Below are 12664 nucleotides of genomic sequence, written 5' to 3'. Positions count from 1 at the left end.
TCAGTCGGTTAAGGTCTGCCTTCGCCTCAGGTCATGATTGCAGGGTCCTGGGATCGAGTCCCGCATCGGGCTCCCTGCTCAGCAGGGAGTCTGCTTCTTCCTCTGTCTCCTGCTCCCCCTGGTTGTGCTTTCTCTCTCTCTCTGACAAATAAATCAATAAAATCTTAAAAAAAAAAAAAAGAAAGAAATAATAGCTAAAAACTTTCCTAATCTGGGAAAGGAAATGAAAATCCAGATCCAGGAGGCACAGAAAGCCTCCAACAAAATCAACCCAAGGATGTCCACACCAAGAAATATAGTAATTATAATGGCAAAAAGTAGTGATTTTAAAGGCAGCAAGAAGAAAGGAAACAGTTACATAGAAGGGACACCCCATATGGATGTCAGCTGATTTTTCATCAGAAAATCTGCAGGCTAGGGGGAGTAGCATGGTATATTCAAAGTACTTAAAAGAAAAATCTGCAGCCAATAATACTCTATCCAGCTAGTCTATCATTCAGAATAGAAGGGGAGATAAAGAGTTTCCCAGACAAACAGAAGAGTTCATGACCACTAAACCAGCCCTACAAGAAATGTTAAAGGGGGCTCTTTGAGTGGAAAGGAAAACCATAAGTAAGAATAAGAAAACTAGGAAGCACACAGAGTAAAATTTAGTACATCTATAAAAATCAGTCAAGGGATTCACAAAAGGATGTAAAATATGACACCATATATCTAAAACATCGGGTCGGGGGGCACCTGGGTGGCTTAGTTGGTTAAGTGTCTGCCTTTGGCTCGGGTCATGATCCCAGGGTCCTGGGATCGAGCCCTGTGTCGCTTCTCCCTCTCCCTCTGCTTGCCACTCCCCCTGCTTGTGCTCTCTGTCAAATAAATAAATAAAATATATTTTTTTAAATTTTAAAATGGGGTGGGGGGAAAAGTAAAGAATGGGTTCAGACTTAAGCAACCATCAACTTACTATAGACTGCTATATACAGAAGATGTTATGTACAAATCTAATGGTAACCACAAATCAAAAACCAATAATAGATATGAAAAAAATAGAGAAAGGAATGCAAGTATATCATTAAAGAAAGCCAGCAAACCATGAGAAAAAAGAGCAAGAAAGGAAAGGTATAGAGAAGAACTACAAAAACAACCATAAAACAAGTAACAAAATGGCAATAAGTACATACCTGTCATTAATTACTCACAATGTAAATGGACTAAACACCCCAATCAAAAGGTGCAGGGTGACAGAATGGATAAAAAGGCAAGATCTATCTATATGCTGCCTACAAGAGACTCATTTCAGACCTAAAGACACATGCAGATGAAAAGTGAAGGGATGGAAAAGCATTTATTATTCAAATGGAAGTGAAAAGAAAGCTAGAGTAGCAATTCTCATATCAGACAAAATAGACTTTATTTTTTTAAAGATTTTATTTATTTGAGAGAGAGAATACAGAGAGAGAGAATGTGAACAACAGGGGTGAGGGGCAGAGGGAGAGGGAGAAGCAGGCTCCCCAGTGAGCAGGGAATCTGGCAGATGTGGGGAGGGGGGGCAGGGGGCTGATTCCAAGACTGGGATCATGACCTAAGCCAAAGGCAGATGTATAACTGACTGAGTCACACAGGCGCTCCCAGAAAAAACAGACTTTAAAACAAAGCCTATAACAAGAGACAAAGAAGGACACTATATAATCATAAGGAAAAAAATCCAACAAGAAGATATAACAATTGTAAATATTTATGCACCCAACAGGAGCCTGCAAATACATAAAGCAGCTAATAACAAACATAAAGGAAGTAATTTATAGTAATACAATAATAGTAGGGAACTTTAACACCCACTTACATCGATGGATAGATCATCCAAACAGAAAATCAACAAGGAAACAGTGGTTTCGAATGACACATTGGACCAGATGGATTTAACAGATTTCTTGAGAACATTCCATCCTAAAAAAGCAGAATACACGTTCTTTGCAAGTGCACATGGAACATTCTCCAGAATAGATCATGTATTAGGCCACAAAACAAGTGGCCAACAAATTAAAAAAGACTGAAGTCATGCCATGCATCTTTTCTGACCACAAAGCTGTGAAACTAGAAATGAACCACAAGAAAAAATCTGGAAAGAACACAAATATATGTCAGCTAAATAACATGCTACCTAACAATGAATGGGTCAACCAAGAAATCAAAGAGGAAATTTAAAAAATACATACAGACAAAGGAAAATGAAAACACAGTGGTCCAAAAATCTATGGGATGCAGCAAAAGCTGTTCTAAGAGGGACGTATATAGCAATAGAGGCCTACCTCAAGAAGCAAGGAAAACCTCAAATAAACAATCTAACCATACACTTAAAGGACTTAGAAAAAGAAGAACAAAAACTCAAAACAAGTCAAAGGAAGGAAATAATAAAGACTGGAGCAAAAGTAAATGAAATAGAATCTAAAGAAACAACAGTACAATGAAACCAGGAGCTGGTTCTTTGAAAAGATCAACAAAATTGATAAACCCTTAGCCAGGCTTATAAAAAAAAAAGAGAGAGAGACAACTCAAGTAAACAAAATCAGAAATGAAGGAGGAGAAATGGCCAACACCACAGAAATATAAAGGGTTATAAGACAATATTATGAAAAATTATATGCCAATAAATTGGGCAACCTAGAAGAAACAGATAAATTCCCAGAAACATATAACCTCCCAAAACTGATTCAGGAAGAAATAGAAAATTTGAACGGATTGATTACCAGCAATGATATTGAATCAGTAATCAAAAACCTCTCAACAAACAAAAGTTCAGGACCAAATGGCTTCACAGGAATTCTACCAAATATTTAAAGAAGAGTTAACACCTATTCTGCTCAAACTATTGCAAAAAAATAGAAAGGGAAGAAAAGCTTCCAAATTCATTCTATGAGGTCAGCATTACCCTGATACCAAAACCAGATAAAGACACTATGAAAAAAGAAAACTACAGGCCAATATCTCTGATGACCATAGATGTAAAAATCCTCAACAAAATATCAGCAAACTGAATCCAACAATACATTAAAAAAACTATTCACCACAGTCAAGTGGGATTTATTCTGGGGATGCAAGGGTGGTTCAATATTTGCAAATCAATCAACATGACACATCATATCAACAAGAGAAAGGATAAAAATCATATGATAATTTCAATAGATGTAGAAAAAGCATTTGCTAAAGTACAACATCCATTCATGATAAAAACGCACAACGAAGTAGGTTTAGAGGGAACATACCTCAACATAATAAAGGCCATATATAAAAAACCCACAGCTAACATCATATTCAATGGCAAAAAACTGAGAGCTTTCCCGCTAAGATCAGGAATAAGACAAGGATGTCTTACTCTCACCACTTTTATTCCACATAGTACTGGAAGTCCTAGCCACAGCAATCAGACAAGGAAAAGAAATAAAAGATATCCAAAATGGTAAGGAAGAAGTAAAACTTTCACTATTTGCAGATGACATGATACTCTATATAGAAAACCTTAAGGACTCCACCAAAAAACTACTAGAACTGATAAATGAATTCAATGAGGTCACAGTATACAAAATCAGTATACAGAAATCCATTGCATTTCTATACACTAATAATGAAGTAGCAGGAAGAGAAATTAAGAACACAATCCCATTTGCCATTGCACCAAAAATAATAAAATACCTAGGAATAAACTCTACCAAGGAGGTGAGAGACTTGTACTCTGAAAACTATAAAACAACATTGATGAAAAAAAAGTGAAGATGAACAAACAAAAGGAAAGATACTTCATGCTCATAGATTGGAAGAACAAATATTGTAAAAGTGCCTATACCACTGAAAGCAATCCATAGATTTAATATAGTCCCCATCAAAATACCACAACAGCATTTTTCACAAAACTAGAACAAATAATCCTAAAATTTGTATGAAATCACAAAAGACCCCAAATAGGCAAAGAATCTTGAAAAAGAACAAAGCCGGAGGTAACACAATCTTAGATTTAAGATATACTACAAAGCTGTAGTAATCAAAATGGTATGGTACTCGGACAAAAACATAGATCAATGGAACAGAATGGGAAGACCAGAAATAAACCCACGATTATGTGGTCAATTAATCCTTGACAGAGGAGGCAAGAATATGCAAAGACAGTCTCTTCAACAAATGGTGTTGGAAAAACTGGATAGCTACATGCTGTAAGTATTCTTATTTCATACATGAAAATAAACTCAAAATGGATTAAGGATCTAAATGTGAGACCCGAAACCATAAAAATCCTAGAAGGGAGCATAGGCAGTAATTTCTCTGACATCAGCCATAGCAACATTTTTCTAGAAATGTCTCCTGAGGCAAGGGAAAGGAAAACAAAAATAAACTACTAGGACTACAACAAAATAAAAAGCTTCTGCACAGGGCGCCTGGGTGGCTCAGTTGGTTAAGCGACTGCCTTCGGCTCAGGTCATGATCCTGGAGTCCTTGGATCGAGTCCCGTATCGGGCTCCCTGCTCAGCAGGGAGTCTGCTTCTCCCTCTGACCCTCCCCCCTCTCATGTGCTCTCTCTCTCATTCTCTCTCTCTCAAATAAATAAATAAATAATCTAAAAAAAAAAAAAGCCTCTGCACAGCAAAGGAAACAATCAACAAAACTAAAAGGTAACCTAATGAATGGGATAAGATATCTGCTAGTAATATAGCCAATAAAGGTTTAGTATCCAAAATATATAACGAACATATACAACTTAACACCAAAAAAACCACAACAATACCCCAATTAAAAAATGGGCAGAAGACATGAATAGACATTTCTCCTAAGATATACAGATAGACAACAAATACAGGAAAAGATGCTCAACATCACTCATTATCAGAGAAATGCAAATTAAAACCACACTAAAAGATCATCTCACACCTATGAGAATGGCTAAAATCAGAAAAACAAGAAACAAGAAGTGTTGGCGAGGATGTGGAGAAAAAGGAACCCTTGAGCACTGTTGGTGGGAATGCAAACAGGTGCAGCCACTGTGGAAAACAATATGGAATTTCCTCAGAAAGTTAAAAACAGGGGCGCCTGGGTGGCTCAGTTGGTTAAGTGTTTGTCTTCGGCTCAGGTCATGATCCCCGAGTCCTGGGATTGAGCCCTGCATTGGGCTCCCTGCTCGGCGGAGAGTTTGCTTCTCCCTCTCCCCCTGCTCGTTCTCTCTCTCTCTCAAGTAAATAAATAAAATCTTTTTTAAAAAAGCTAAAAATAGAATTACCATATGATCTAGTAATCATACTACTGGCTGTTTACCCAAAGAATACGAAAACACTAATTTGGAAAGATACATGCACTCTATGTTGATTGCAGCATTATTTACAATAGCCAAATTATAGAAGCACCCCAAGTATCTATAGATAGAAGAATGGATAAAGAAGATGTGGAATACGTACACAATGGAATATTACTGAGCCATAAAAAAGAATGAAATCTGGCCACTTGCAAAATGTGGATGGATCTAGAGAGTATAATTCTAGATGAAATAAGTTAGAGAAAGATACCATATGATCTCACTGATATGTGGAATTAAATAAAATAAATGAAGGAAGGAAAAAAAGCAATAAACCAAAAAACAGACTCTTAACAAACTGACCGTTACCAGAGGGGAGGTGGGTTGGGGGAGGGGTAAACTAGGTGAAGGGGATTAAGAGCACATGTATCATAATGAGCACTGAATAAGGTATAGAATTGTTGAAGCACTACATTGTATACCTCAAACTAATATAATACTGTATGTTAACTATCTTGGAATTAAAATAAAAAAAAAAAGAAAATACAGTGAATGAACTAGAAATGGTTAACATGGAGAATACCAAAAACAAAGAGGAACAAATTTTAAATTTGTTGATCATTTTCTTTTCTGCCTAACTTTGTAACCATCTATCTGAAAAACAAAGGGAGGAAGGAGGAAGATATTTTGGTACATTAGTTTGAAATTCCCTAATGGGCATTTGCTACCTATTCTGGATTAAGATGTGACTCAGCACATTGATGTGAAACAATATTCATATCCTTTACATCAAGTCGATTTTCCCCACAAACCCAAACAGTAATAACTGTAAAAATCCTTCTATATTTCTTTCTATAGTCTTCTACACACACGTTAAGAAATGCTTTTTCATGGCGGTGAGCTGCTAGCTTCTTCTCCGGGGAAGGTGTGTACAAAGTGTGTACCAAGTTGGGAATGAGCATGCACCTGTGTATGTGGGGTAAGGCTGGGAGGGATGGCCACAAAATTAGCTGAGATATTCTGAAGAATCCAAAGCAGAGACGTTTAGAGATAGTTGGGGAGGGGTATGAAAACAGGCCATTTTCTCCCTCTTGATTGTTAACATGTAGGAATTTATACAAAATTTTTAATGCATAAAAACGGTGGATTTTACTACTAGAAAATGAAACGTACCTTGGAAGGGAGGGGGGAAGCCACAAAATACAAAGGTAGCCCATTTCAGTCAGACACAAATTGAGCATCTTGTGGCAATCACTTTTAGGAGCTGGGGTATAGCAGTGGACACGGAGAACTAAAGAGCTGCTCACAGAACCTAGGATCTATTGGAGGGCCACAGAAATAATAAACAGTAAATCTATGAGTAAATCTATGAGCAAATAAACAAGGTAAATCAGGCACAGAAAAGAAGAGCTAGGGGGAGCATAACTCAGCTAATGAGACAGCACATCCGCTAGGCGGGTTGGGAAGCCCTTTCTAAGGAGGGGACTCATGAGTTGGGACTTGAACGATGAAAAGGAGGTGGGCACATGAGGTCCTGGGAGAGGAGTGTTTCAAGCAGAACAGCAAATGGAAAGACCTAGAAGCTCAGCAGGCTTAGAGGGACAGAAAGCAGCCCAGTGTGACTGCAGCCTGGTGAACATGAGGGCCAGAGAATGGTGAGGAAGGTAGAGAGCTGGGAAGATCACCCAGCACCTCTCAAGCCAAGTTAAAGAGCTGGATTTTGTTCTTTGGTATTGGGAAGCCGGAGGGTTTTGCATAGGAATAATAATCTGATTTACACTTTGGACAGGTTACTCTGGCTGCCTTGTGAAGTGTGGATTGGAAGGGGCAAAAGTGGAGTGAGAGAGACCAGGTAGGAGGCAGTTATCTGAGTGATTGAGGTGATGTGGGTTGGGACAAAGGTGTGGTAGGAGTGGTAAAAAGTATTGGAGATGGAGGGCTAAGGCTTGCTGCTGGATCAGATGTGGAATTTTGTACAGAGGGGAGATGGATTTCTGCTGCCCCAAACTGAGTTTGTCAGGGATTGCCAGCAATCACCAGAAGCCAGAAGAGGCAAGGTGGACTCCTTCCTTAGCGCCTCCAGAGAGCATGGCCTCTCTGGTACCTTGATTTCAGACTTCTAGCCTCTAGAACTGTGAGTGAATAAATTTCTGGTGCTTTTATTTGCCCATTTGAGGTAATTTATTACAGACGATCTAAGAACTTAATACAAGGTCTGAGGGAAATTGAGGAATCAAGAATAGTTCTGCTGTTTGGGGCCTGAGCAGCTGGGGAGATAATGATGTCATTTCCTGAAATGAGAAAGGATAGGTCTGGGGAAGAAAATCAAGGGTTTGGTTTTAAATGGAAAGATGTCTCTTACACACATCCAAGTGGCAGTATCGATGGGGCTATTATACATAACAGCCTGAAACTCAAGTAGAAAGGTTCAGACTGGAAATGTAAATTGGAGAGTATTAAACATTTATTTTTTAAAAAGATTTTATTTATTTATTCATTCATTCATTCATTCATTCATTCATTCATTCATGAGGGGGGAGGGGCAAAGGGAAGGGGAGAAAGAGAAAATCCCAAGCAGACTCAGTGCTGAGCACAGAGCTCAACACTGGGTGGATCCTACAACCCCAAGATCATGACCTGAGCCAAAATCAAGAGTCAGATGCTTAATTGACTGAGCCACCCAGGCACCTCAATATTAAATATTTAAATAGGACTTAAAATCCTGCCACTGGATGAGCTTATTTAGGTAGAGAGTTTTTAGTCAGGGAAAAAGGCCAGACAGAGCTCTGTTGGCCCCACAACCAGTAGAGATTTCGTAGAAAAGGAACCAGAGAAGAAGACCAAAAGGGGGGGGGTGCGGAGAGCAAGGTGAAAGGAAAACCAGGCACATACGGATTCGGGGGGGAGAAGTGTTTCAACAAGGAGGAAGTGACCTGCTGTGTTAAATTCTGTCCAGACTGACTACAGTGAGGGCTTTGGTTTTGGCCAAGATGTAGGTCATTGGTGACCCAGATACAAGTCATTTCAAGACTGGCAGAGTAAAAGTCCAAGGGGAGGAAAAAAAAAGGAGGGGATGAAGTGGAGACATTAAGGATGAGTAACTCTTTTGAGACATTTTGCTTTGCAAACAAGCAGAGAAATGGAGCAGTAGCTGGTGAAATGAAGTCTGGTTGGCATGTTGATGGGGATGACTGAGTAGAGGGAGAAACTGGTGCTGAGGGAGAACAAGGTAACTGCATGAGAAGAGTTCTTGAGAAGAAAGATGGGGACGGGGACAAAGTGGAGGGGTTGACCTTGAGCTATCTGTTTTTCACTGTGAAACAAGAGACAAGATCATCAGCCAAGAATGGAGAGGGGTGTGGAGATCTGAAGAGAGAAGACATGAAATGGTCAACTCAGTGTGTAGGAAAATGCCACTACTAGGATTTGCTGGCAGTGTGGAATGCTCATGTGAGATCTGAAGTCTGGCAAGTGAGTCCAGGCAGCACGACTCTGGGAGTCTCCAGAGAACTGCTCTACTCTGTCTGAATACCAAGTCCGTCTGATTCCATCATGTGCAATTAGTCTTAGTTGCTCCATACTTCCTGTCTGTGATTGTACCATCAGAACTTGCCAGGCGAGGCTGTGTTTCCTCATGTGCCCTGGAGGCAGCCACAGAGAGGTGGAGGGTCAGAATGCAGACGTTCGCGTCTGCAGCTACTCTTGTGGCCTTTTGCTTTAAATTCTGTACCTGCTTTGAATCTTACAGAAAGTGCAGTGAGGAGAGTATCACTGCCATCCAATTGTGTACTGAAGTGTGCAGTTTAAAGCTCCTCCCAGGATTTCAGGCAGATCCTGAGCAGCTTGCTGTAGAATTCTACTCCCGTGCATTAGTTCAACAATGCTGACAGATCAATGATCGCCCAGGTCCCTTATGCAACAGCTTTGGCTCCATCACCTTCCCCCCTGAGGGCAAGAGCCACACTGCTGATAGCAGCCCAATATGGCCATACTTAGGTGCACAGTGTCAGGGTCATCCCAGTTCTTCACTCTCCACAAACCTCGCCACGTCGCCTGTGACTTGAAGATTGCAGCCTCCTCACTAAGGAGATCAGAGGACAACTCCCCTCTCCTTTAAAATTTCTCTGCAATTCCATCCTTACACTCTTCCTTCACCCTTGGAGGCAGCAAGATGTGATGGAAGCAACAATTGTTTAATGGGCTTATCTCACTGAATGGCCTTGGAAGACTTCCTTTGTCTCTCAGGTTCTCAGTTTCCTCTGGTAACATGAGGTGCTTATCTAGATGCCTCTAAGGTCCCTTCCTCAGTGTCTCTCCTTGGACAAAGCTCAGGTGTCCCACCGTGTGTCCCACAGCCTTGCTTCCCTGGCATCATGAATTACTTGCCCCCCCCACCCTTCCCCCATCTTTCCTCTAGCACCTCAGTTTCCATGGATCCCTCCCCTCTGCTTACAAAGGCCTTTCCTCAATGCTGCACTCCTTCACATGTCACAATGGAGGCTGAGTCTTCCTTGCTTATCCAGGTATCTCTAGAGTATTTTTAAGCAGGCAAGGGCTTTTGGCAGGAGAAATAAAGTGTGCCCTTGCCCCAATAATCCTCTGGTGCATTGGTCCTGATGTTTCTTGGGAAAGCTGGACAACACCAATTCCATACATATGACTACATCCAGGCATTTACGTAAGGCCCCCTGAGTGGAAATAGACCACAACCCCATCTCTTTTTTTTGGAGGCTCAATGACACTGGGATGCATCATGTGGACCCATGTGGCATAGGGAGAACCAGGTCAGAATGTAGGAAAGAATGCTGGGGGCTCCTAAAAGTCAAGTCACTAGAAGCAAAGAGAAGTCTGAACTGGAACTGGTACCCAGAACAAGTGTCAGGGCTTAGGGAAGATGGAAGCTGTTCGATCTAGGCAAGTTCACAGAATCTGCAACAGCTCCAGGGTGGTGGTGAAGAGGGTGGGCTTCACAGGAGCATCTCTGGAGATTGGTCAAAGCTTCTGCAGCAGCAGCAAAGGCACCTAGGAGCAACGGGTGAGGCTTTGATGTGCGTAGGATGGGACAGCTGGGCTAGGGACGCACTAGCAGGCAAGCAAAGACGGGGAAAAACAGCAGTAGGAATTCTTGGAAATGTTCCCAAGGAACTCGTTGAAAGATGGACTCTCCAGAGATGATCCATACTGGATGCAGTCAGGAAGGCAGTTGTTAAATTATTGTAGTTCAAGTTATCAGAAGAAATTGGGCCTCACTCTGAGGTCCCACACTGGAGGCCTGGGATATTGGGTTGGGTTCACCTCTCCCTTCATGCAGTGGGCCTTATACACAGTGGGGACTAAGTCAATCTGTTCAATTACTCTTATTTTTTAAAACCTAACATTTTTTTTAAAGATTTTATTTATTAAATTTGACAGAGAGAGAGGCAGAGAGTACAAGCAGGGGGAGCAGCAGGCAGAGGGAGAGGGAGAAGCAGCCCCCCTGCTGAGCAGACAGCAGACATGGGGCTTGATCCCAGGACCCTGGGATCATGACCTGAGCCGAAGGCAGATGCTTAACTGACTGAGCCACCCAGGCACCCCCAAAACCTAACATTTTTAATTCACTTTATCATTTGTAGATAAGCATACCAACACCAACTGGTTCCATTTATTGGAAGACCTTGGTATTTCCTGAGTCAGGAGGTTCCTGAGTCTGCCTGCCTTGGAATTTACCACACTTCTCCTCCCCATCCCGCCTTCCCCAGGGTCTGTAACCACAAGACTGGCGGTATCGTTAAAGTACTTTTCACTGTAGCAGCAGAGGACTCAGAAGAGGGGCTTGGACACAGCTGTAGAAACTTCAGCCCCAAGAAAATGCCCTGCACACAGGGGCAGGGTCACCCTGGTCCTCATCCTCAGCCTACCCTCCACCCCAGCTGAGGAACGGCCCTGCCTGACTTCCATGTCTCTGCAGAGTATTTCAGACAAAGTCCATTTGTATCATTTCAATGGAAGATGGCTGCTCAATGCTCAGTGTTGAAAACTTTCAAATAGATTCCTAACAATTCTTAAAATGTGTTTGAGAGCTTCAGAGTTTCTCTTTGCCCCACTCAGACACCTTCGTCTCAACTACATAGGACTTTAACTCTCATATAGGTGTTTTATCATTCTTCCCTCCAGAACCTATACTTTGCTGATCATGACAACACTTATCATTGGTATACAACTGCAAAAAGGTACCAGAAGCTTCCCCAAGAATTCCATTCCCTGTGTTACTGTCACTATTCATCAGGCTAGAGAAAGTCCTTTTTTTTTTTTTTTTTAAGATTTTATTTATTTATTTATTTGACACAGAGAGAGACACAGCAAGAGAGGGAACACAAGCAGGCGGAGTGGGAGAGGGAGAAGCAGGCTTCCCGCCGAGCAGGGAACCCGATGAGGGGCTCGATCCAAGGGCCCTGAGACCATGACCTGAGCCGAAGGCAGACGCTTAACGACTGAGCCACCCAGGCGTCCCGAGAAAGTCCTTTCTTAAAACCACAAAATCTGAACGTAGTTTCTATTTAACCCCCAAGAAATGATTCAACAGTCTAGAAATGATTCAACAGTCTACCAGATACTTCTGCAAAAATGTTCTCTACCAGATTAGTCCAAAGTATTTGATTATATAAATATGAATTAATGAACTATATGGATTCCTAAACTTCACCAAGGTCAACCTAATTTTTTCATCAAACTTGGCCCAATTTTAAGGGCAGGGACCTTAATTCACACAGTGAATAAGTGTGGTGCAAAGTCATTTTGGTCAGAAAAGTAATTTTCCAAAAGTAAACTAACATCTTGGACTTGAGGTTCTACTGGAAGACTGTACAGCATGCTAAACCGGTGGAGTAAATGTGCCCATCACCGAGAAAATGCCCTGCCTGGGAGAAAAGAAGATGGTCTTTGTGCTCTCCTCTCACATTGAAACCAGCAAGTCTGTCTTACTCATCAGAGGTAGGAGGCATCTGGGTTAAAAGGCCTAGGGTAATATGCTACCATGAAAGCATCATTCTAAGAGTTAGAACATTATGATCATATTATTGTATAGCTAAGTTCATTCAGTGAACTTATACCAAGGACTAAACTCATTTAAGCTTTGTAACAATTCTATAAGTCAGAGTTATCCCCGTTTCTTAGAAAATAATAATGATATAATAATAATAGCAACCACTCACATAGTATTTATGATATGCCATGCACTACTCTAAGCACTTTACACATATTAACTGACTTAACTGCTACGATGAGCTCCTGAGGTAGTACGGTTTTTGCGTTGCACAAGGTCATTAGGTACCAGTCACATCAAGCAGAGAAGCCACTACGGTAGTTGTAGGCTCCAATTTTCCTATCTTACAACAGTTCTTTTTTTTTTTTTAA

The 12664-nt window shown here is 41.1% G+C and overlaps 1 protein-coding gene across 3 annotated transcripts in view; it reads right to left on the bottom strand.

The window, feature by feature from the left end:
- Positions 1-12664, bottom strand: part of RASGRF2 (Ras protein specific guanine nucleotide releasing factor 2) — a 237917-nt gene that overhangs the window by 55574 nt on the left and 169679 nt on the right. The gene's annotated exons all lie outside the window — the stretch shown is intronic.

The sequence above is a fragment of the Mirounga leonina genome, unplaced genomic scaffold (genome assembly GCF_011800145.1).
Source record: "Mirounga leonina isolate KUSES-001 unplaced genomic scaffold, KU_Mleo_1.0 Mir_168, whole genome shotgun sequence".
Taxonomy (NCBI): Eukaryota; Metazoa; Chordata; class Mammalia; order Carnivora; family Phocidae; genus Mirounga; species Mirounga leonina.
This window is presented reverse-complemented; position numbering and strand designations above follow the sequence as displayed.